The sequence below is a fragment of the Gossypium hirsutum genome, chromosome D05 (assembly GCF_007990345.1).
Source record: "Gossypium hirsutum isolate 1008001.06 chromosome D05, Gossypium_hirsutum_v2.1, whole genome shotgun sequence".
Classification (NCBI taxonomy): Eukaryota; Viridiplantae; Streptophyta; class Magnoliopsida; order Malvales; family Malvaceae; genus Gossypium; species Gossypium hirsutum.
This window is the reverse complement of record NC_053441.1, coordinates 57,764,857-57,787,420: the sequence shown is the minus strand read 5'-3', so window position 1 is coordinate 57,787,420 and position 22,564 is coordinate 57,764,857.

Here is a 22,564-nt window from a genome sequence, read left to right as displayed (position 1 = left end):
AGGATAATGCACTTCAACATACTTAAACTCACGTCCTCCAGTATTAGCAACAATACCTATACCAATCGACATTTCCATATTAAATTTAAAAAGAAACTCAAAAAATTTCCATATTAAAGTATGGACACTTCGGATATCAAATCACCATAATTTTAAATAATACACCAAGAATATGTAAAAATACATTGATTATAAATCTAGTAATAGGAGGGTTCATACTGCAGAATTTGATCCGACTAAAATAAAGGGAGACAAAATTAATTACTTAGTTATTCTTGATGATTCACCTCTTCTCGTGTGAGGTCTGTTGGAAAAGGATATCTGTTCATTAATAATAAATGGTGGTAGAAGATGTTAAATCAGCTTCTTTAAAATATGGTCTAATTTATTCTTGAACCAGAAAAAAAAAAAAGAGGGTCCATGCAGCATAATTTGATCTGGCCTGTTTACAGGTCAACGTTTTTTTTCTCTTTGATTCCTCTTTGGCCAGACCCTAAAACTCACAATTCGCTATTTATTTAATACTAAAAATAAAAAAATTATATTTCAATTTAAATAATAAAATTTAATTAATAATTCAAATTAAATCAAGCTGAATTATAAAATGATTCGTCCAATATCAAATTGGACTAATCCAACCTACAAATCTGAATAAAAAATATCCAACCATCCAATCGGTAAAAAGTAAACGCTTTTCGTTAGGGTAAATTTCCCAGTTGGTCATCCAATTTCTAGAGTGCTTTCATTTTGGTCACCTAAAATGAAATAATGCAATTTTATCATTCAACTTTTAAAGCGCTTTCATTTTAGTCAAGTAAGCACTAAATCTCTAATAGTAGTTGTACATGTCATTTCATGTTTTCACTTTTATTTTAGCCACCCAATAAATGTCCTTTTTTAAATATTGATTACGGTAAAGAAAAAAAAAGACATCAAGGATTAAAGTGAAAAAAATGGTAAAAACTAAAATAATGAATAAAAAATTATCGAGTCGTACTTGTTTATCCCCTTGTAAAAAGTTTTAAATTTCCTCTTTTTTCAATATTATAGTAACAAAATAGTTGACATTATCAGGAGATAAGAAATTTTCAACAACTTATTTGATTGGTTTTGATATTTTGAAATTTAAAATATCAATATTGAAAATAAAAATTAGAATTTTCGATAATGGGATAAATAAATACAATTTGAAATTTTTTTTACCTTTTTTCACTTTAATCCTTAATGCTTTTTTACCTCGTTGATACTTTTTCTTTCTGTAACCAAAATGAAAACGTAAACATGATATGATATGTTCAGTGAACCGTTGTTAGAGATTTGAAGCTTGAGTGACTAAAATGAAAGCACCATAAAAGTTGAATGACAAACTAATGTAATTTACCCTTTTACAAAAAAAAAGAATTATACCTTTTTCTTTTAATTTTTTAATCATTGTTAATTAGAAAATTTCGATTCTAGGTTGTACGGAACACAACATTCTGGTGAGTTAATCACAAAGTTTTGAATTATGTTTTATAATAATATTACTTTACAGTACATGTTTCCTACAGACAAAGATCTTTCACAAAATCTAAACACTGATCACTTTGACCTTTGGTCCTTTTTGTTGTTAATTAACCAACATTTAACTGTTTCAACTTGGGTTTATGTTGGATTTTGGAGGGTCAATGTTAGGTTAAGATGTTGTAATCTGTGCAATTTATATCTTCTTTTTCCTGTTAATTGTATAAATTTAAACTTAATATAAATTATTAATATGCTAATTTTCTTATTTTATTAGTGAGTCTTCTAAATTAAAGATATTATTAATTAATACTATTTAATAAGGGCTTCTTTTATTATTAAAAGGTGGGAGAATGAGTTGTTGGGGCTCTCGAGATTTGAATTATCGCAAATTTATTTTTTATTAATTTAATACAAAGACATTAATATTGAATTATTATTTGATATTTTTTATGATAGATTTTTGGGAGATATTAAATGAATTTTTTGTCGTGTGTAGTGGAAGCCAAAAATCAAATTAAATAAATCTTAATTGGTCCGCATTAAGCATAAAGTTTTTTAAAAGAGTTACTTTTGTTTGCATCAGATTATATTTTAGTCATTTATGTTTGAAATGTTACGTGTTAGTCACTTACGTTATTGTGTTGTAACATTTTAGTCGCTAAGCTGTTAATTATCGTTAACGGTGTAACGGTAAGCTGGCATGACACGTTAAATTATCATTTCAAATGAAAATTTTAGGTTAAATTCTACAATTGGTCCCTATATTTTTCATTTTGAGCAATTTAATTTTTTTTAAAAGGAAAAAAAGGAAGTTAAAAAATAAAAGAAAAAAATTAAATTGCTCAAAACGAAAAAAATATGGGGACCGATTGTATAAATTAACCTAAAATTTTTGTTTAAAATGATGGTTTAATATGTCACATCAGCTTACACAATTAACAACTAAGTGACTAAAATGTAACATCTCAAACATAAATGATTAAAATGTAACATGGGGTAAACAAAAGTGACTATTTTGATAATTTATTTTCTTTAATTGTTAATTTAAAATTAAAATTTAGTTCTCTTGAATCAGTCCAATTTTGGGAATCTCGCATCATTATCAGCATAGAGGTGAGAAACCAAAAAAAAAAAAGTTGAATATTGGTTAAGATGATATTGTATATATTTCTTAGAAAGCTCTATTTCATGCATGAGAAACATGATATTGTATGAATGCAAATGATGATGTTGGGGTTTTAAAATTTAAAATTAGGTCAAGATGTGATCTCAATTTATTATTTATTTTTTGGGGTACTATAGTTATGTTGTTTCAATTTGTCAATTATGAATTTATTAAAAAATTGTGATTGGTTAATTTTCAATCAATTATGTCATGATTTGCTTGGTTCTTTTTACCTAAAGAATCCATATAATTAAGGTTTTAATTAATTAGAATTAGAATTTTCAACTTCTTTGTACTTCAAAATTTTGTTTATTGAGATGGAGTTGTTGAGAAAATGAAAGAAATTAGACCAAAACAAAAAGAATTATTGCCTTATTCTTCTTAATTCTTCTTAATTAATACTTAATAAACCTTATCAATTTAAGGATTAATTAAAAGTAGCTGTTGTTTCATGACTTCCATGATTGCTCATCATAATTTGTATTATTGCTACACCAAAATGCATAATTAAATTTTAATTAATCTATTTTTTTATATTTTAGATTAGTTAATACAATAATTGTAAGGGTAAACTACAAAAATAGTCACTTTTGTTTGCTTCATATTACATTTTAGTCCTTTATGTTATTGTTTTGTTACGAAGTAGCCACTCTGCCGTTACCTCCCTAACGGCAATCCTACGTGGCAGTCCAAATGGGTTTTAAATGCCAACTTGGATGTCAAACTGAGATAAGAATAGTTTTTCAATCAAAATGGAAAAGAAAACTAAAAGAAAAAGGAGACGAATGGTTTTTCTTTTCTAGTTCAAAGTGTAATTCATTTAAAAATTTCAATTAATTAAAAACCTATTCTCTCGTTCTAGTTGGACATCCAAATCAGCATTTAAAATCTATTTGGACTGCTACGTGAGATTATCAATAGGGAGGTAACGGAACTTAACAACAAAATGATCATTTCGCAACAAACCTATAACATGAAATTCGAGTTTAAAATTTTAAAGTTTGTATGAAAAATAGTAAAATGTGTATAATAAAGTTGTTATATAATAACCTTAGTATATCTCATTGTATTTATTTATTACTTTCCACAATATATTTTTTATTTAACATTACATAATTTAAATAAATTAAAAAATGGTGGTGAAAATTTGAGGTAGGATTTTTGGGTGATGACACATTTGATGGTTTTGTGGATTGTGAATTGTCATATAGTTTATTGGAAGCGAATATATTTCTACATTGGATGGGTACATTTTGATTGAGAGGTGTGTTTGGATTAATAATAAAAAAAAATATTCGAAATTATAAAAAAATTTAGAACATAGATGTTTTAGTAATATTGTGAGTATATTATTGATTGAGTCTTAACTCGATTGACAATGGTATTATTGTCAATGCAGGAGGATGTGGGCTCGAGTGTGCTGAAGATAAAATAATTTAATTTTTTAGAATTTTTTAAAAATTTAAAGATAGCTAAAAGACTTGTTTTTATTATTTTAATAAATTATTCTTTAGTATGGGGAGGACAACGATGTGGGAGTAAAGGGATGAGGATCATGGAATAATATTTCCTAGGATAAAAAACTCTATCATTGCTATAGTATTCTAGTTATGCTCCTCAATCCAAAAGCAACATCAATTTTAATAAAATAATATTGTTTTTGTTTCATCATTTTCTTTTTCAACTATTTATAATATTATTATTTTTTTATTTACGAGATAAATTGAATGTTTGAGTTTTTATCATGGATGAATATTCTTGTATTAGATTAAAGAGTAAATCAGTCCTTATTTTTTTAAAAAAATATTTATTTCTACCGTTTAAAATTTCTAGGATCGTCATCATGAAATACATGTGACATGCCATGTATAACTGTTTAATTATTTTGTCAATCATTTCAGTTTTTAATAGTAGAAATGAATGAAAATTTTTACTATTTTTTTTTTGTATAATCTTTTAGTTGGATATAAAATTTTTGGGTATTGAAGTTTGAGTAGAAATTAAGATTTGTGCAAAAGTATAGTAAAGAAATATATAAAGAAAAAGAAAGAAAGAAAGAATATGAAATCAATTGGCTTAGTTATCGTTTTCCCAAGTGACAAAAAATGTCAGCAATTTTGTGCTAACACTGTTATGTGAAGTCCTTTTCAATTATTCGTCTCCCATTCATCTTCTTTCAATACACACAGATTAGGCCGATCTGTGCATGAGTCAGACCAGATTCATTCATGCTTTATTTTATTTTTTTTAATATTTAAACCTCAAAATAACCCCTTTTTTTATTTCATATTTTTCTTTTCAAATTTTTCATATGAAAAATCGCGTTTGATTCGGTTTGAAAAATTTGAGATACAACTTATTTATTAAAAAATAAAATAAAGAGACAAATTTGAGGATATATGGGAGCAAAGATTCACGTACGGGTTTTTGCCTCACAGTTGAATCCGTATAAGACTATAATTTTTCTATTAGACAGATTGTTTAATCCTTAAAAATTATACATAATCGCAAATCTCTTATATTGTTAATTTTTTAATATTAATGAATTTCAACATAATTTTTTCTTTTTATTATTTTGCGATTATTTTTACTGTTATTATCGACGTATAATATAATATAATAAGATTTGAACAAATAATGTCTTATAATAACACTGAAATTAATCTTTCCTTATTAAATTTTAAAATTAAACCTAAACAACTTTATTTTCTTTTATCATGCATTTGATTGATAGAAATGTGAAAAGTAGCTCTCAACTCTGAAATTAATATATGAAAAGAGAGAGAGCAGTAAAGCTGCGGAAGCTCAGCATTTGTCCTTTCTGCACAGCTTATCATAGAGGCTCGTGATCCAATACCAATACCATCTGTCCCTAAAGTCAAATATCACAATTTTAGCATATATCCCATTACTCTCTACATAGATATTATGCTTTTTTTCTTTTCTTTTTGGGATAATGCTAAATTTACCATTAAAGTTAGTTTTTACTATTTTATTTTATTTTTATTCATTTTTGTCATTATGTTTTTAAGTCAAAGGTAAATTTATCACTATATTTTAATTTTATCTTGAATTTTATCATTAAAATTTTTAATTTTTAATTTTTAATTCTAAGTTAGTTTATTAATTTTACTCATCTAAACCAAAAAAAATTTAATATTTATAAAAATAACCCTAGTTTAAAAATATTCACTAAAATTACCTGAAATGAACAGTAGATTTGGGTTTTGGGAGCCCAATAGCCGACATTACCTAGTGTTTTGGGCCCATCATTACTTGATGATTGTGTTAGGTTTAAAAAAATGATTTTTTTTGAGTTTGAGAACCCAATGGTTGGCACCAAGGTATTTTTTTTTAAATCGTATCATAGTGGTATACAAAAATACCAATATTTAAAAAAACTAGTTCTGGCCATGTAATGGTCGGCACTAGAGACAATAAAAAGAAATTTTAGTGTTGGCCAGTAGATGGCATGCATGTACAATTTTCGGTTTTCAAGCCACATTTTTTTTTTACTTTGGGACATTGATGACTGGCACCAGTGTATTTAAAAAAAATTTTGGGTGCTAGCCATGTAATGGCCAGCACCAGGTACAATTTTCGGCTCTCAATGCATTTTTTTTATTTTGAAACACTGATGGCTGGCACCAGATATTTAAAATAAAATTTGGGTGATGGCCATGTAATGGTCGGCACCAAGTACAATTTCCGGCTCCCAATGTATTTTTTTAATTTTGGAACACTGATGGTTGACACTAGTATATTTTAAAAAAAAAATTTGGGTCCTGGCCATGTAATGGCTGGCACCAAATATATTTAATAAAAAAAAATTTTGGTGCTGGCCAATAGATGGCCGGCACCAGTGTATTTAAAAAAAGAAAAAAAATATTTTGGGACACTGATGGTCGGCACTAGTGTCATTTAAAAAAAATATTTTGACTTCCAAATTTATCAGATATATATAGGTGTTTTGTCTTCCATTTGAGTTTTTTTTTTCTTTTTTGTTTGCTTTATTAGTTGAAAATTGAGATTAAAAAATATTAGTTTTTTCTTTGTTGAGAAGGAAGCAAAAAAATTTTAAGATGAGTTCCCAAATTTTGTTTGTTTATGTTCATTTCGATGGAGAAATGATAAATACAACTGAAGAAGGCTGTGTATTTCAAAGTCAAAAAAATAGGAATGAGATTTAACAAGCGTGTTTCGCTGGCAAATTTATTACAAAAAATCAGTACAAAGATAGCAACCAGTTGCGGAAAGCAAATGTTGAGACTGTTTTACAAATTTCTGATTTCAACAGATTCGTACAAATTCTAAGAAATGGAACTTGAAGATGATGATTATCTTGTTACAATAATAGCAATTTATTGCCCTTGAGATAGAAAATCTCAGCCCGGTTGAGTTGTTTGCGGAGATAGCTTAACTGAATCCCATTCAAGTTGTAATTCCAGCAAGTCAGCGCCCTGGAATTGATTTTGATCTTAACTTCTCTTGGGAAGATCAATCAGGTTTTTGGACGGTTAATGCCAACTCTCGAAAATCCAAACACCGGTAAATGTTCGTATAACATCCCAAACTCTTGTACTTGAGATCCATCTAAAGGTGTTGGCCACCATAAAATATGGTGATAAATTGTTTGATAATGATGGTCAGTCATACCGTGATCCCAACAATGATTTTAGTAACCTCAATTTGGATGACATCCCTGAAGACATAGACGAGGAAGGGCCGGTAGAGGGTGAAAATGCAAACTCTCATTCAGCCGGAAACACAGGCCTTAGTATAGTTATAAGAAATAATACTGGGTCCTTCATAACCAACGTGGATCTTGATGCAGCTATTGTACGCGAGTTCCCATAATATACAAACATTGTGTCGGCTCACCTACTTGATAATGAATTTGACGATGAAGAGTTGTTCGTAGGACAACAATTCGATAACAAAAAAGACTGCTTACATGCTATAAAATAACTTAGTTTGAAGTTAGGTGTGGATTATAAAGTAATGAAGTTGACGCAGTCTTTGTACATAGGAGAATGATGGAAAGCCTCAAGTGGTTGTAACTGACGTGTTCGAGCCGCGTTAATGCAGTGGACACAGATGTGGATGATAAGAAAACTAGAAGGTCCACACACATGCATGTTTGCTTTTATGTTGCAAGACCATCGAAATTTAGATGCAAAAACTATATGCAACTGCATCATCCCTTTGGTGAAAAAGTCGCCCACCATTCAAGTGTTGGTCCTTATTGCGAACATGCAAGCTCGATTCAAGTATAAAGGGTCGTATTGAAAGGCATGGTGGGCAAAGCAAATGGCGATATGAGAGTTGTATGGTGACTGGAATGCATCATACAATGAGCTTCACAAGTGGATAGTTGGGATATGGGAGTATGTGCTTGGGATAGTGACTGATTTATAAACACTACTGTATAAAGGCTCAGACAGGGAGATACAATCGGGGAAACGAGTTTTTTCATCGATTGTTTTGGACGTTAGAGCCATGTGTTAAGGCCTTCCTTCACTGCAAGCAGATGGAATAGGTGGATAGGACCTGGTTTTACGGCAAATACACGCAAATACTCCTGATTACTGTCACACAAGATGGCAACCAAAATGTACTTTCGATCACTTTCACCATCGTAGAGCGTGAGTGCTTCGAGTCTTGGGAATTTTTCTTCAGAAATCTATGGAGGCACGTTGTTAGAGAAGACAACATTTGCCTTATATCAGATAGATCAAAAGGATTACTTGCTGCAATAAAGCGATTGGGGGTTCCGTGGAGGTCTGTTTATTGCATGCGGCACATCGCGACAAACTTTCACAAATATTATAAGGATAAATATTGGAAAAAAGAACTCGTGAATATGGGTAAAAAATTTTTGTTTGTATTTATTTCAAAAATTCATTTTTAAATTTTTTTCAGCCTATAAGTTTTTAAAATATTGATTCCAAATTGCATATGCAGCTTATGAGTTAGAACTACGAAAATTTAGGCAGAGGTTCACGAGGCTTGAATCTCGGATGTCATCTTTACCAACAGATCTCCTGACATGATTGGGTAGCATAGAGAACTAGTAATGCACTCAAAGTTACGATTAGGGGTTTCGATATGGGCAGATGACGACCAACCTGGTAGAGGCGGTCAACTTTGTATTGAGGCGCACACGTCATCTGTCGACTTTTGTTGTTTTCTCGGTAACTTTCTATAGGTTGGCCACATTGATGTCTAGGATAGGATTGAGACAAGCTAAGCAGATTGAGGCTGGGCACATGTACGTTGAGGCCGTCTGAAAGGCCATGGCAATAAATAGTCGAAAGGCACAAACAATAAACACATAATTGTATTTGTGTGACTTGAAGACTTTTCGAGTTCAAGAGTACATCGCCATCATTCAGGTCTTCCACCTAGGTCGTATGCAATTGATCTGCGAAACAGGCGATGCGAGTGTGGGATATTTCAGACTCTTCGATATCCATGTATGCATGTTCATGCAACGTGTGCGAGAGCAAGCTTAAATGTTGAACCATTCATAGACTAGATCAACACATTGCAACGCACATTGCATATATGGGGAACGAATTTCCATTGATCCCTGATGTCTTAAACAAGGAAGTTCCACCGCTTACTTTCGAGATGGTGCCTGACCGTAATCTCCGTAGACATCCTAAAGGTCGACCACAATTGACAAAAATTCGAAATGACATGGACATCAGGGAGACGGGCAAACCCAAGCTGTATACTGTGTGTCGAACATTTGAACACAACCGATCAACTTTCCACATCGTGTCTATGTTTTCGGTCAATCGTCTCGTAATGCCGGACTCGAAGATGGCAAATGATATATTATTGAGCGCATGTTCTTGTAAAAACATTGTAAAAATATGAAAAATTATACAAATGATATACTTTGTTCAAATTATACAATTGATTAAATATAATACAATATACATACATATTTAATTTAAAACACATTAAATGAAATAAATTACAATGAGAGAAAATTTAATATGTAATAAACGTAAATTAAAATGGAAAGAAAGATAATTTAAATGAATAGAAAAGAATTAAATTTAGATGAAATGAGAAAAAAATTAAATTAAAATGGAAAGAAAGATAATTTAAGTGAAATGGGAAAAAATAAATTTAAATGGAAAAAAAGATAATTTAAATGAAATGAGAAAAAAATTAAATTAAAATGGGAAGAAAGATAATTTAAATGAAATGAGAAAAAAATTAAATTTAAATGGAAAAAAATAATTTAAATAAAATGAGAAAAAAAATTAAATTTAAATGGAAAAAAAGATAATTTAAATGAAATTAAATTAAATGGAAATACAAATGGAATGAAATGGAAAAAATGAAATGAAATGGAAATAAAAATGAAATGAAAAAAAAAGAAGATGATAGGACATGTTACGCTAGGCCTGCGTCAGCTTGCGGCAAGCTTGGGAAATGGTATATCATATGCCGGCACCAGTAAGTTTAGTGCCTACGATTTGACCCAACATTTCAAGTCTAAAAAACCCCAAAGAAACCAAAACAAATGAAATGAGAGTTTTTTTTTGTAATTTAAATGAAGTTTAAAATTTTGTAATGGAATGATATTTAAATTGAGAAAATTTAAGGCTACTTCCGATTAATATGAAAAAAAATATGAAATGAATTGAAAAAAAATATTGAATTGAAAAAAGATAACTTGAAATGAGACTACTTGTGATTAATATGAAAAAAAAATTGTATATTAGGAAAAAAAATAAATTTAAATGAAAAAAATAATAAAATGAAATGTTAAATGAATATGAAATGAAATGGTGATTATGAAATGGGATGAAAGTTTAAATGAAAGTAAATTATAAATTGAAATGAAAACCAAAACTGAAATGAAAAAAAATTGAAATGAGATATAATTAAATTTAAATGGAAAAAAAATAATTTAAATGGAATAGAAATGTAAATGAAATGAAATGGAAATAAAAATGAAATGAAATGAAAAAAAAAAGTTGAAAGGAAAGGCCCTGTGTCAGGCTTGTGTCAGCAATGACTAGGGCTAGTTTGGCTTTTCATTGGCTGGCACTAGCAATGCTTTTTTTTTTATTTTGTTCTTGGTGTCGGTTAGCACCTAATTTTTTTTAAATACATTGGTGTCGGCTATCAGTGTTCTAAAATAAAAAATGCATTGGGAGCCAAAAAATGTACTTGGTGCCGACCATTACATGGCCAGCATCCAAATTTTTTTAAAATACACTGGTGCCGGCCATTAGTGTCCCAAAGTAAAAAAAAAAATAAAAGTGCCTTAGGAACTGAAAATTGTACCTGGTGCTGGCCATCTACTAGCCAGCACCAAAATTTTTTTTATTGTCTCTGGTGCCGGCCATTACATGGCCAGAACCAAAATTTTTTAAATATTGGTATTTTTGTATACCAGTATGATACGATTTAAAAAAAAACCCTGGTGTCGGCCATTGGATTCCCAAGCTTAAAAAAATTATTTTTTTTAAAACTTGGCACAATCATCAGGTAATGATGGGGCCAAAACACTAAGTAGCGCTGGCCATTGGGTTCCCAATACCCAAATCGACTGTTCATTTCAGGTCATTTTGATTAATGTTTTTGAACCAGAGTCATTTTTATAAATATTAAATTTTTTTTGGGTTAGATGGGTAAAATAGCCTAAATTTACCATTAAAGTTATTTTTACTATTTTATTTTATTTTTATTCATGGTTGTCATTATGTTTTTAAGTGAAAACATAAATTTATCACTATATTTTAATTTTATCCTGAATTTTATCATTAAAATTTTCAATTTTCAATTCTAAGTTAGTTTATTAATTTTCAATGGGAAGTGATTCACTTACACCAGTGTAAAATATGAATGATTTTACATCATTCCGTAGTTTTTTTATACTATTAATACTTTAATAATCTACCTGTAATATTTCATGCTCTTTTCATATAGATCATGCATATCAAGTTTGACATAAATTAAAAATTCCTAGTTATTTGTTTTATGTAAAAAATTTTGAATAGTTAAATACACATTAATATGCACAATATTTTAGATCAATATAATATGAATATCAGATTGATTAAAAAATTTATATGCATGACAAGTACAAATATATTTGATAAATTCATCGGATTGGAGTGTTAAAACATTAATCATATAGAAAGTTACAGAATGGTGTAAAATCACTTAAGTTTTACGTGAATCTCTCCCCATTTTTAATATTTATAATTGAACTCATTTTGAACTTTAAAAATAAAATGTTTGAATTTTTTAAAAATTTTATTGTTAAATCATCAAAATTAATATTAAATGGTAATATTTAATTAAAAAAATTAAAATTAATGGAAAAAAATTAATCACATAAAAGAAATTTAAATATGATTAAAATATAATAAAAAATATCAATTACAATAAAATATAGTAGCAAATTTATATTCGCTTATAATATATTGATAAATTTACGTACTTGAGTTTGACTTCAATGTTTAATTTGGTACCTGAGTTTTTTTTTCTGTTCCAATTAAGTACTTAATATTTTTTTACTAAAACATGCCTCAAGTATTTATTAAGCCACATGATGTTGTTTAGTATGAGTAGCAAACCGAGTACCAAAGCCAAACTTAGGTATATCTTAAATACTAAATTAAACACCAAAGCCAAACTTAAAAACCGAATGATAAACTAACCCTTAGGCATGTGTACTATTTGATTGAAACAAATGTTTTAGAAGTTCCCAAAAAATGAGAGAAAAGAAAAGTTATTGCAGAAATAACTTCATCTTCAACCTCTTTTCCTTGTTTCAAAAATCAAAACTCCATTTGATGTTATGGGTTCATGGGCTTAAAATGTTTGCTAGGCCTTTGGTTTTTTTACTTTTTGGGCTTTGAATTTTAATTGGGTTCATCTTAAATTGGACCTTTTGATTTGTTATGAAGTTACAAAATATGCATGACTTTTTTTTTGTTCATATTATTAATAGCAAAATATTAATATTAATATTTTAATTGAATACAAATTGCAAAAATATTAATATTTTATTACAAAAAATTCTTATATTTAAATTTCAAAAATATTTTGCCCAAAATAAATATGATAGATAGCAAAATGTAAGATTAGAAAAGATTATTACATTTGACGATATCATTTATTTTTGAATAAATATTAAAATTATACATGAATTTTGATTTAATGTGTAATTTTATATGTGAAATTTGATTTTGTGTAATTTTATATATGAAATTTTGATTTGGTCCAATTCTCAAAAAAAAAAAATTAACACAATTATTGATATAATATTATTTTATGTTTATATATTACATAAACAAATAATTATAATTATTCAATACAAAAAATAATGAATCTTAAAATAAGCATGAAGCTTTTAAGCTAAGAGGAAGTGAACATCGGGGGCCTGCCCCGGTGGATCTGACCAGGTGCTCCTCCACTAGTCGGCGGCTTTGGAGGATCTTTCATCGGAACAACGCGCCCGCCATTGCTTTCCTGTTAAAACAACACATTGAGATTACATATTATCTATATCAAAATTCAAATTTTATCTTAAAAGTATTTCTTAATTCAAATTAATTTAAAATATAAACAAAATCAATAATAATAGTAATAATAATCTATAATATATATAAAAACATGAATTTAAAGAAAATTTTAAACTGAGAGAATGACATTTATTTAAAAATAAAAAATTGAAGTAAAATAGAAATTGCGATAATTACATGTTTAAAAATAATTATAATTTAATTTACAATTATTAGTTAAAAAGTTTTATTTTACTTGAATGAAATTCTAAACATCACAATTATTACTTAATTAATATTTTAAAAATTATTTAATTATGATTTGAAAATTTTCTATTAAATATTTGAATTGATAAGTAAATATATTTTAATTTTATTCTATAATTTTAATTTTAATTTTAATTTAATAAAGTTGGAGGGTCAAATAAGTTATTATGCCTAAAAAGAAATACACTGTCCGTATGTTAATGGTAAAGTGCATAAATAGCCATGAAACTATTGCTTGTGTTCTATTTTGGTTACTAAACTTTTAATTTTTCCTATTTTAGTCACTAAACTATTTGAAGTCAATTTTTCTACTCATCAAACATTAACAACCGTTTGAAATTTGATAAAAGTGCTGGTGTGAGCATTTTTATGAACTAATAATAAATTTAGCCTTCTAATATTTACACATTCTATCAATTTGATCTTAAAAATTATATAAAATATAATAAATTCTTAAAAAATAAAATAATCTTTCACTAAAATTGTAAAGTATTTGCATGAGCCAATATTTAACTCATCCTTTTTGGAACAAATTGTTTTTATTTAATTTCTCAATTATTAATACCATTTTCTTTGCTTTTTTAACATAACCATCACCTCCAAAAAGCTTCATCGATGAGCAATAAAAAGAATCAAGCCTTGTTGATAAATGAAAATTGAAATAGAAATTGAAAATGAACAAAAAAAAAAATTGTTTGAAAATTTTATTTAAATCGCTTGATTCAATCAAACACTGCAAATCTTAAACACAAAACATTTTTCTTTAACAAATTGATCAACGAAAACTAAAAATTTATTTCAGTTTCAACCTCAGTTAAAAGTATTAAAAATGAACAAAATTAAAAAACTCTATCCCCAAAATTGATGAACGTAATCAAGCCTCAATTTCAATTTTTACTCACCAATCTCAAAAACTCGAAAACCTAAATCAAACACAAATGTAAAACAAACATTTCAAAATTTTCAAACCACTTAATTCACCTAAAATAAAAAGAGATTCATAATCAATCATTCTAACAAAATTCATTTGACCAACGTAATGGCATGTTGGTTTGAAGTATTGTTGATTGGTATTTCTGAATTTTGAATTTGAAAAACTCGACTTGTTGGAAGAAGTCATTGGTGTTGATACTAATATTTGAAGATTTTAGATTTAAAATGTTAGTGATGGTTTGATTGGAAGAAGCCACCAATGTTAATGCTAGTAACGGTGGCTCCCAAGAATAGAAGAAAAGAGAGTTTTGTTTATTTCAAAAAAAGATGACAGCGGAAACATTGAAAGGGGTTTTTTTTACCTGTTTGAAACGAGAGTTTTATAATATTTTTACTTTTTCTAACAATATTTTATATATTATTTTTGAAATTTTAATAATATATATTTGAATTTTAAAATATTTTCTATAAGTTTCTATATTAATTTTTAAATATTTTTACAAATTTTAAATAATTGATGATGTGACATGCATGTGGACTATCACGTTAACAAAGTTAACAAACGTTAATTTTTCCATCCATTTTGGGGTGCTTTGGCAAACGACTTTAGTTCAATGGCTAAATGAGGAAAAAAAATTATCATTTTGTAAAAGTTGAAGGCTAAATTTATTGATTTTTTAAAGAATTTGAACTAAAATGAGAAATCTTATAAACATTGGGGCTAAATTTGTTGAATATTTTATATTTAAGATCAGATTGATAGAATATATAAATATTAGAGGGTGAAATTTATAATTAGACCAATAAAAAACCCATGTGATCGGCACTTTCGTTAATATTCAAACAACTCTTAATGTTCGATGATGAAAATATTTGATTTCGTATAGTTTAGAGACAAAAATAAAAAAAAATTTAAAAGTTCAATGACCAAAACAAAATGTGAACAACACTTTAGTGACCATTTTTATACTTTACCCGTATATTAAATACTAATCCGGAAAAGAAAATATAGAAAGAAGGAAGAATATGACCTGAACCTAAAATTGTTGCCCGAAACTTACCTAATATTTTAGACTTGGTATCGTTGGAAATGAATATCATATAGACTTAAGTAATTGCAAATATATGTGGACTAATGTAGATAGTATTGTTAAGTTATTCCTAAATTGAGAAAAAATATAAAACTGTAGGAATTAAATTAGTAAATAAAAAAGACAAAAGGCCTTATAAAAATTGTGGAGGGGTTTATGTTGCAAATAACCCCTCCACTTATCTTCTAGATTTAAAACTACGCCATATGAACACCTAGGGGTCAACTCAGTGCCATTTCCCTTCCCTGAATACATGAACCAACATTATGCTGCTCCTCTTCCACTCTATTTCTTAACATCTAAACAACAACTACATTATCCATTTTCGGTACCACTTTCCTAGCTCTAATAGCCCAAGCTTCGCATAACACATTGTAAGCTAACCCATTCTCTCGTTTTAGCCTTAAACATAGTACAAAGACCAATATTTCTTACAAAACCAATCAGCCACTATCCCTTATCACTCCCCACAAAAAGCTAACCCATTCTCTCGTTTTAGTGCACCATCATTATTAACTTTCCACCACCCCTACAACACTCACTCCGAACTGACTTGTTTACACACCTTGCTTCGTTTCGATCCATTTATACAATACCAATCACACTTTGCTGGACTCACCTATTCTAGAAGCCATGAGCTCTTATCTGAAACACTCTCTCTCAACAAAATCTTTGTTAAAAATTCTATTGTTTCGTCTAAGCCAAAGGCTCTAGCAAATGATACCATTATGTGATTAAATACCAAGTCGATAAAGATAACATTGTCACTGATGCATTATCAAAATAGTATTCATTAATAACTAATTTGAATGCAAGAATTTTTGGATTTGAACATGTTAAGGATTGTACTATGATGATGTTGATTTTGCATCTATTTATACCTCATGCGGCAAAGGTGCCTTTCACAAGTTCTATCTTGCAGATAGGTTCCTTTTTAGGTTAAATCAGCTATGTGTGACTCAATGTTCGCTTTGAGAGCTACTTGTTCGTGAGGCATATGGAGGACTCATGGGACACTTCGGTGTTACTAAAACACTAAATGCCCTTCAAGAACACTTCTTTTGGCTACATATTCACAAATATGTCGAAAGGGTATGTTTTAAATGTAATGCATGTAAGATGGCTAAGTATAAGGTATTGCTACATGGTTTGTATACTCTACTTCCTATTTCTACTTCACCATGGATTGATATTTCAATGGACTTTATTTTGGGCTTACCTAGAACTAAAAGAGGTCGAAATACTGTCTTTTTTGTGGTTGGCAAGTTTTCAAAGATGACTCACTTTATTCCATGCCACAAAATAGATGGTGCTACTTATGTTTCAGATTTGTTTCTAAGTCACTTTTGGAAAGTCTTGTTGGGGGGAGGGGAATTAGAACCAAACTCTTATTTTCTACTATATGTCAATCACAAACAGATGGAAAAATTGAGTAGTGAACCAAATTTTAAGGGCTTTACTTAGAGATGTGGTTGGTAAGAATCTTCATAATTGGGAGGAAAGTTTACCATTTGTAGAATTTGCTTATTATCGTTTCATTCACTCTTCTACTAGTAATTCCCTTTTGAGATTGTTTATAGTTTTAACCCCTTATTGTACGTGATCTTGTGTCTTTGTCTCTTGATTCTATTACTAGCTTAGATGGCACAAAGAAAGAAGAATTGGTTAAGCTTATACACAAAAAAATAGAGATAAAAAATTGTTCTTTGTGCCCTTTGAACCTAACAATTAGGTTTGGGTCCATATGAGAAAAGAACAATTTTTGACTAAACGTAAGATGAAATTGGACCTACGTAGTGATGAGCCTTTTCAAGTACTCCAAAGGATCAACAAACAATGCATATCAAATCGATTTTTCTGGTGAGTATAATGTGAGTACCACTTTTAATGTTGATGTTTCTCCTTTTGATATTGCAGATTTGAGGACGAATCCTTTTGAGGAAGAGGGGAATGATATAAGCGATCTAATCCAATTCAAAGCCCGTTATGGGGATGGGCTTAGTTTCCCTCAAGGCCTAATCACAAGATCCAAATCCAAGCAATTGAAGTTAAAAGTCAAGTTATTCATTCAAAACTTTATCATGAAATAATTTCAAGAAGAAGAGTTGAAGCTTCAAGACGATGAAATTTGGAGTCCAATACGAAGCAAGGATGAATTAGAAGGGTCCAAGTTCGTTCATGGACTTAAAATCTCAATTCATAAGGATAAGCTCATGTGGAAGATGTTAACAAGCTTTGGCGTTACACTTCAAGGAGCCCAATCAAGCTCACACGGCTACCCTATGTTATAATTAATTGACTTACGGTGCATTTTTTAAAGGGATCCAGACATTTCTAGGTCTCTCAGCATCTTGATCGAATATCTGTCTCTTAGCTTCGCAATTCACTTTGAATAACTCGATTTTGAGTTTGTGAGCTAAATTTATGACTATTTTAGTGAATATTACACGAGTAGAATTTTTGGACAGAATTATTACAAGAAATTACAAGTTCCCGGCTTTAATTCAAGTTTAAGTCATATTAGGTTCGGTTTTTTGGCTTAATTTTGTTATATATGAGTCCAATATTGTATCTATTATGTTTTGTATTTTTATTATTTATTTATTACAAATTGTAGATATTTTTAAGTTGTTTGTGAGTTTTATGTTTCTTAGTCAAATAATAAAGTTCAATTATACTAAAACTACTTTTTATTTAGATTAATTAGTGTTTCATTATACTTGAGAATTTATTTGAATGTAATTATCTAGCCTATACAAAGGCTTCTTGATTATTCATTAAAGGCATTTATTCATTAATACAATTTTTAACTCTTGGAGTTAATTTCTTTTGTGCAAGATTGCTTTTTTATTTTTATTTTTTTAAAAGTGATTTTTCCTCACGGTTTTTCTTCAAGGAGTAGTGAGAATCCATACTTCATCCTTCAATTTGCTAAGAATTATTTCTTAGAAGGTTGATTAGAATTGTTAATTGAATTCAGTGGGGTTTATATCTCAAAGGGTTCAATTGGACAACTATCTACTATCCATCTTCCATTTGGTTCAATCTTTCCATTCATCCATTTAATTTTGGTTTTTGATTGCTTAATATTATTAGTTTGTTTTCTTGAATTGTTCTAACAATCAAGCACAATTTTCAGGTTTCTTTGCAGCTAAGGAAGGAGTTTTCCTACCTTCAATCAATTTTTTCTTATGTCGAACAACTTGAATTTGATCTTGGTCTACTACCCACATCATAGAAGGTGATGATGGGGCTCTCTATGTGAGCCAGAATGGAGCAAGAGTCAATCACCTCTCTCTCTCTTTTTATTTTTTATTTTTTTATGATAGCTTGGTATTCAGTTGCAACAAGAGGGGAGGGGTCAAGACCATTAAAGCAATCCTTGATGCATTCAAGATCAGTTCGGAGCAAAAATTTAATCTGGATAAGTATATACTTTACATCAACACCAACATCAAAGAGGAGGCTAAAGGGTCACTGAGGGACATCTTAGGGGTTTGAGTTGTGGAGGAGCCTAATTTATATCTATGGCTTCCCTTGGTTGTACGTAAAAATAAAAATAATGATTTTAGAGAATTATCAAGAGGCTCCAACATCGAATTTAGGACTGGTCTAAGAGGCTTCTCTCTAACGGCCGGAAAGAGATTTTTATTGAATCCAATTTTCAAGCTTTACCCACTTACATGTGGTTGGTCGAGAGTGATCCAACAACTAAAAGGGATGGGTGGACTTGGTCTTAGGGATATTGAGCTTTTCAACGTTTCACTATAGGGGAAACAAGTTTGGAGACAAGTACACCGGAAGGAAACTCTTTGCTCTAAAGTCCTCTCGACCAAAGATTTCTTCTCAGGTGGATATCTTTCAATATAAGAATGTTGTAAAGCCTATTATATTTGGAACGATTTCATCACTGCACTTAATTTTTTGCACCCATGTTTTCGTTGGCGAATTAGCAATGGACAACGAGCTCGTGTGTGGATGAATGCTTGGGGGGCTAAAAGGCCTTGATGGAAAGGAGGTTGCCTACAATGGTTGTCTCCCTCAGGATGATACTATGAGTAATCTAATAAAAGGGAATGTGGTTGCTTTTTTCGAGTATTACTGCTCTATAAACTAGCTTTAGGCATGAATTTGAGTCCAATCAAATGGAACATGCTTGATTCACATTTTTAGCCACTCCAACTTTATTAATCTGTTGCTTCTTCAAATTACCTCTTTAAATGCTCACATAATTGAAAGATTGATTGCTACCCTATTGAAAATGTTCATGAATTAAAATAATTAACGAAATTTCCCAAACTCCTCCCTACATAATTAATGTCCCTTCAATAACACAAATCAGTAACCATTCAAAGTTATATAAATGTAAAGTACATTACTTAAGAAATTATTGCTCGTGCCTTAGCAGTCTTAGATAAAATAAATAATTTCCAACCTCTCGAGCTTATTCATAGCTTTCTTTAAAAAAAAAGAAAGTTGGGCAATGTTAACACTTTCCAAGACATAAGTCATGTTCTATATATTATTTAAAGGTAATTTATTTCAAATTGTCAGGCAAATTGATTGTACAACATTTTTCTAATTTTTCTATTTTAATTTTGATTGATAAAATAAGGGAATTTTACTAAGAAAAGTTCTAAAAATACTTTTAAATAATATTTTCATTTTAAACATTGTAAATGACAAATAAAATTGTTAATTACTGTATTTAATACAGTATTAATACCTCATTACCAAAACCCTAAAAGAAAGATAAATATCAAAAAGCTAAAAAAATCATTTTTTTCTATAAAAATAATATTATTTAATTATTTAATCATGAAATGAGAAAAAAATTAAATAAAGGACATATTAAATAATGTGAGAAAGAATGGTATAAAACTGTGATTCCACGTCATTCCATTCCTATCACTTTCCAATCTATGGACAGCATCATTGTGGTAAAGGTCGTAATGCCAGAGGAATCATTATCGCAAGGCATAGAGGGGGAGGTCATAAGCGTCTATACCGTAAAATTGATTTTCGACGAAATGAAAAAAACATATATGGTAGAATCGTAACCATAGAATATGACCCTAGTCGAAATGCATACATTTGCCTCATACACTATGGGGATGGTGAGAAGAGATATATTTTACATCCTAGAGGGGCTATAATTGGAGATACCATTGTTTTTGGTACAGAAGTTCCTATAAAAATGGGAAATGCCCTACCTTTGAGTGTGATTTAAACTATTGATTTACGTAATTAGAAGGAACCAATTAGGTTTACGATGAAACCTAAAAATCGATCACTGATCTAATTTGAGTACCTCTATAGGATTGACGTCAATAAAAAACTAAAGAGTAACGGCAGCGAGTGACTATTGGAAAGGGATAGGAATAGCGTGGAATCACGATTTTATACAATCCCTTATCATATAACGTAAGCTCTATATCATTATACAAGTCATTTACTTAATTCATGATTCATGAATTAAGTATAGATAAATTCTATCAAAAATTAATCTCCCAAAAATTATAATTCAATTTTAATTTTTCAATTACATTTATAGATAATGAAAATTTGCTCAAACTTTGATCTCCTATTAAGTAATTAAACCCAACAATTAACCAATATTTTTTATTTTTACTTTTTACTTTCACTCGACTACTATATAATTGCATGATTCACGAGAGCCACAGATTATCACTAATTTAATTATAGTTTTTGGATGACCTTTTTAGTACTTATTTTTTCTTAAAAAATCATGTTCCTAGTACAATTTTGCCCAGGAAAAACATATAGAATTATGCACTGAAAGTCGATAGTGACTAGATAAATCAATTTAAAAATATATATATATATATATAGAGATAGATATGGTCTATGGAGATTGCTGTCGACTGCTGATAGTCACAAGAGTTAATTTCGAAAGCCACACCCAACCAAAAAGGGAAATTTTTTTATTATAGTACACTGTTTTGTATATATTGGAAGTTAATTAACTAATAAATTCTAGCTCTCGTTGGCTTTTTAAAAAAAAAAAAGATACACAAGACCCCTTAAGAAAATAATAAAACAAAGATTAGTGGCCCAAAACCATGTTTAAGCGTCGCATCCATTTAAGCTAATTGCAATCACTTTGGAATCATTAAGGTTTCATTTGGTTGGTGTTAAATCCTTTCAATTAATTTAATATTCATTACTTCCGTCGTGTGTTTTTAATTTGTATTAATAAATAAATAGATAAGACAACTTTACTTGTGACGTTAAAAATTTTAACCTTTTTTACAATAAATAAGAGAATATTTATTATGGAGAATATTTAATGTGTCAGTGCATGAGTCTCATGCAGTATTGGTCAATAATAATATAATACTTCATTATTAAATGAAAAAAATAGTGGATAACAGGGTAAAGTTCGAACAACAACACAACTAATGTGACTCGAATCCAAGTTACACCTAAGATGATGAACACTATTGACCATCAAACCATCACATGAATTTCGGGATAATTTTTAAAATGTGAGATAGAGAGGGTAACGGAAACAACTAAAAGGAATCTAAATCTAACAATAAATATATATATAAGAATGAAAGTGGTGATCACATGCTAAAGCACTAATTAATTAAATTTAATAAGGTCAAATCCATATATTAAAGTATTTGAAAATATAGATTAAGGTTTGTGGTAGTCAACTGAATGAATATATATCCACATCATCAGTCACATGACGACAACGTATCTGCGTCGGTTACCGATCAAACTCTGCGACGTACCTGACTTGTCTGTCCAGTGATTGGCCGGCGGTGCCTGCGATCATATTCTCCACCACCTATACACTATATTGTGTACGTATACTTACTTTTTCTTTTTGTCCACCTCTTTTAAAGGGCCAACAATTAAATACAATTTTGTTAAGGTATAAATTTATTATTAGGACAATAAAAAAAATTTACATTAGATTTTTATATTTCAGTATACATAAACTAACAAGAGAGTGGTTGAAATATTTACTTTCGAAAAATTAAGTGACTAAATTAAAAAAATTGAATACTTGAGTGACAAAAATAGAA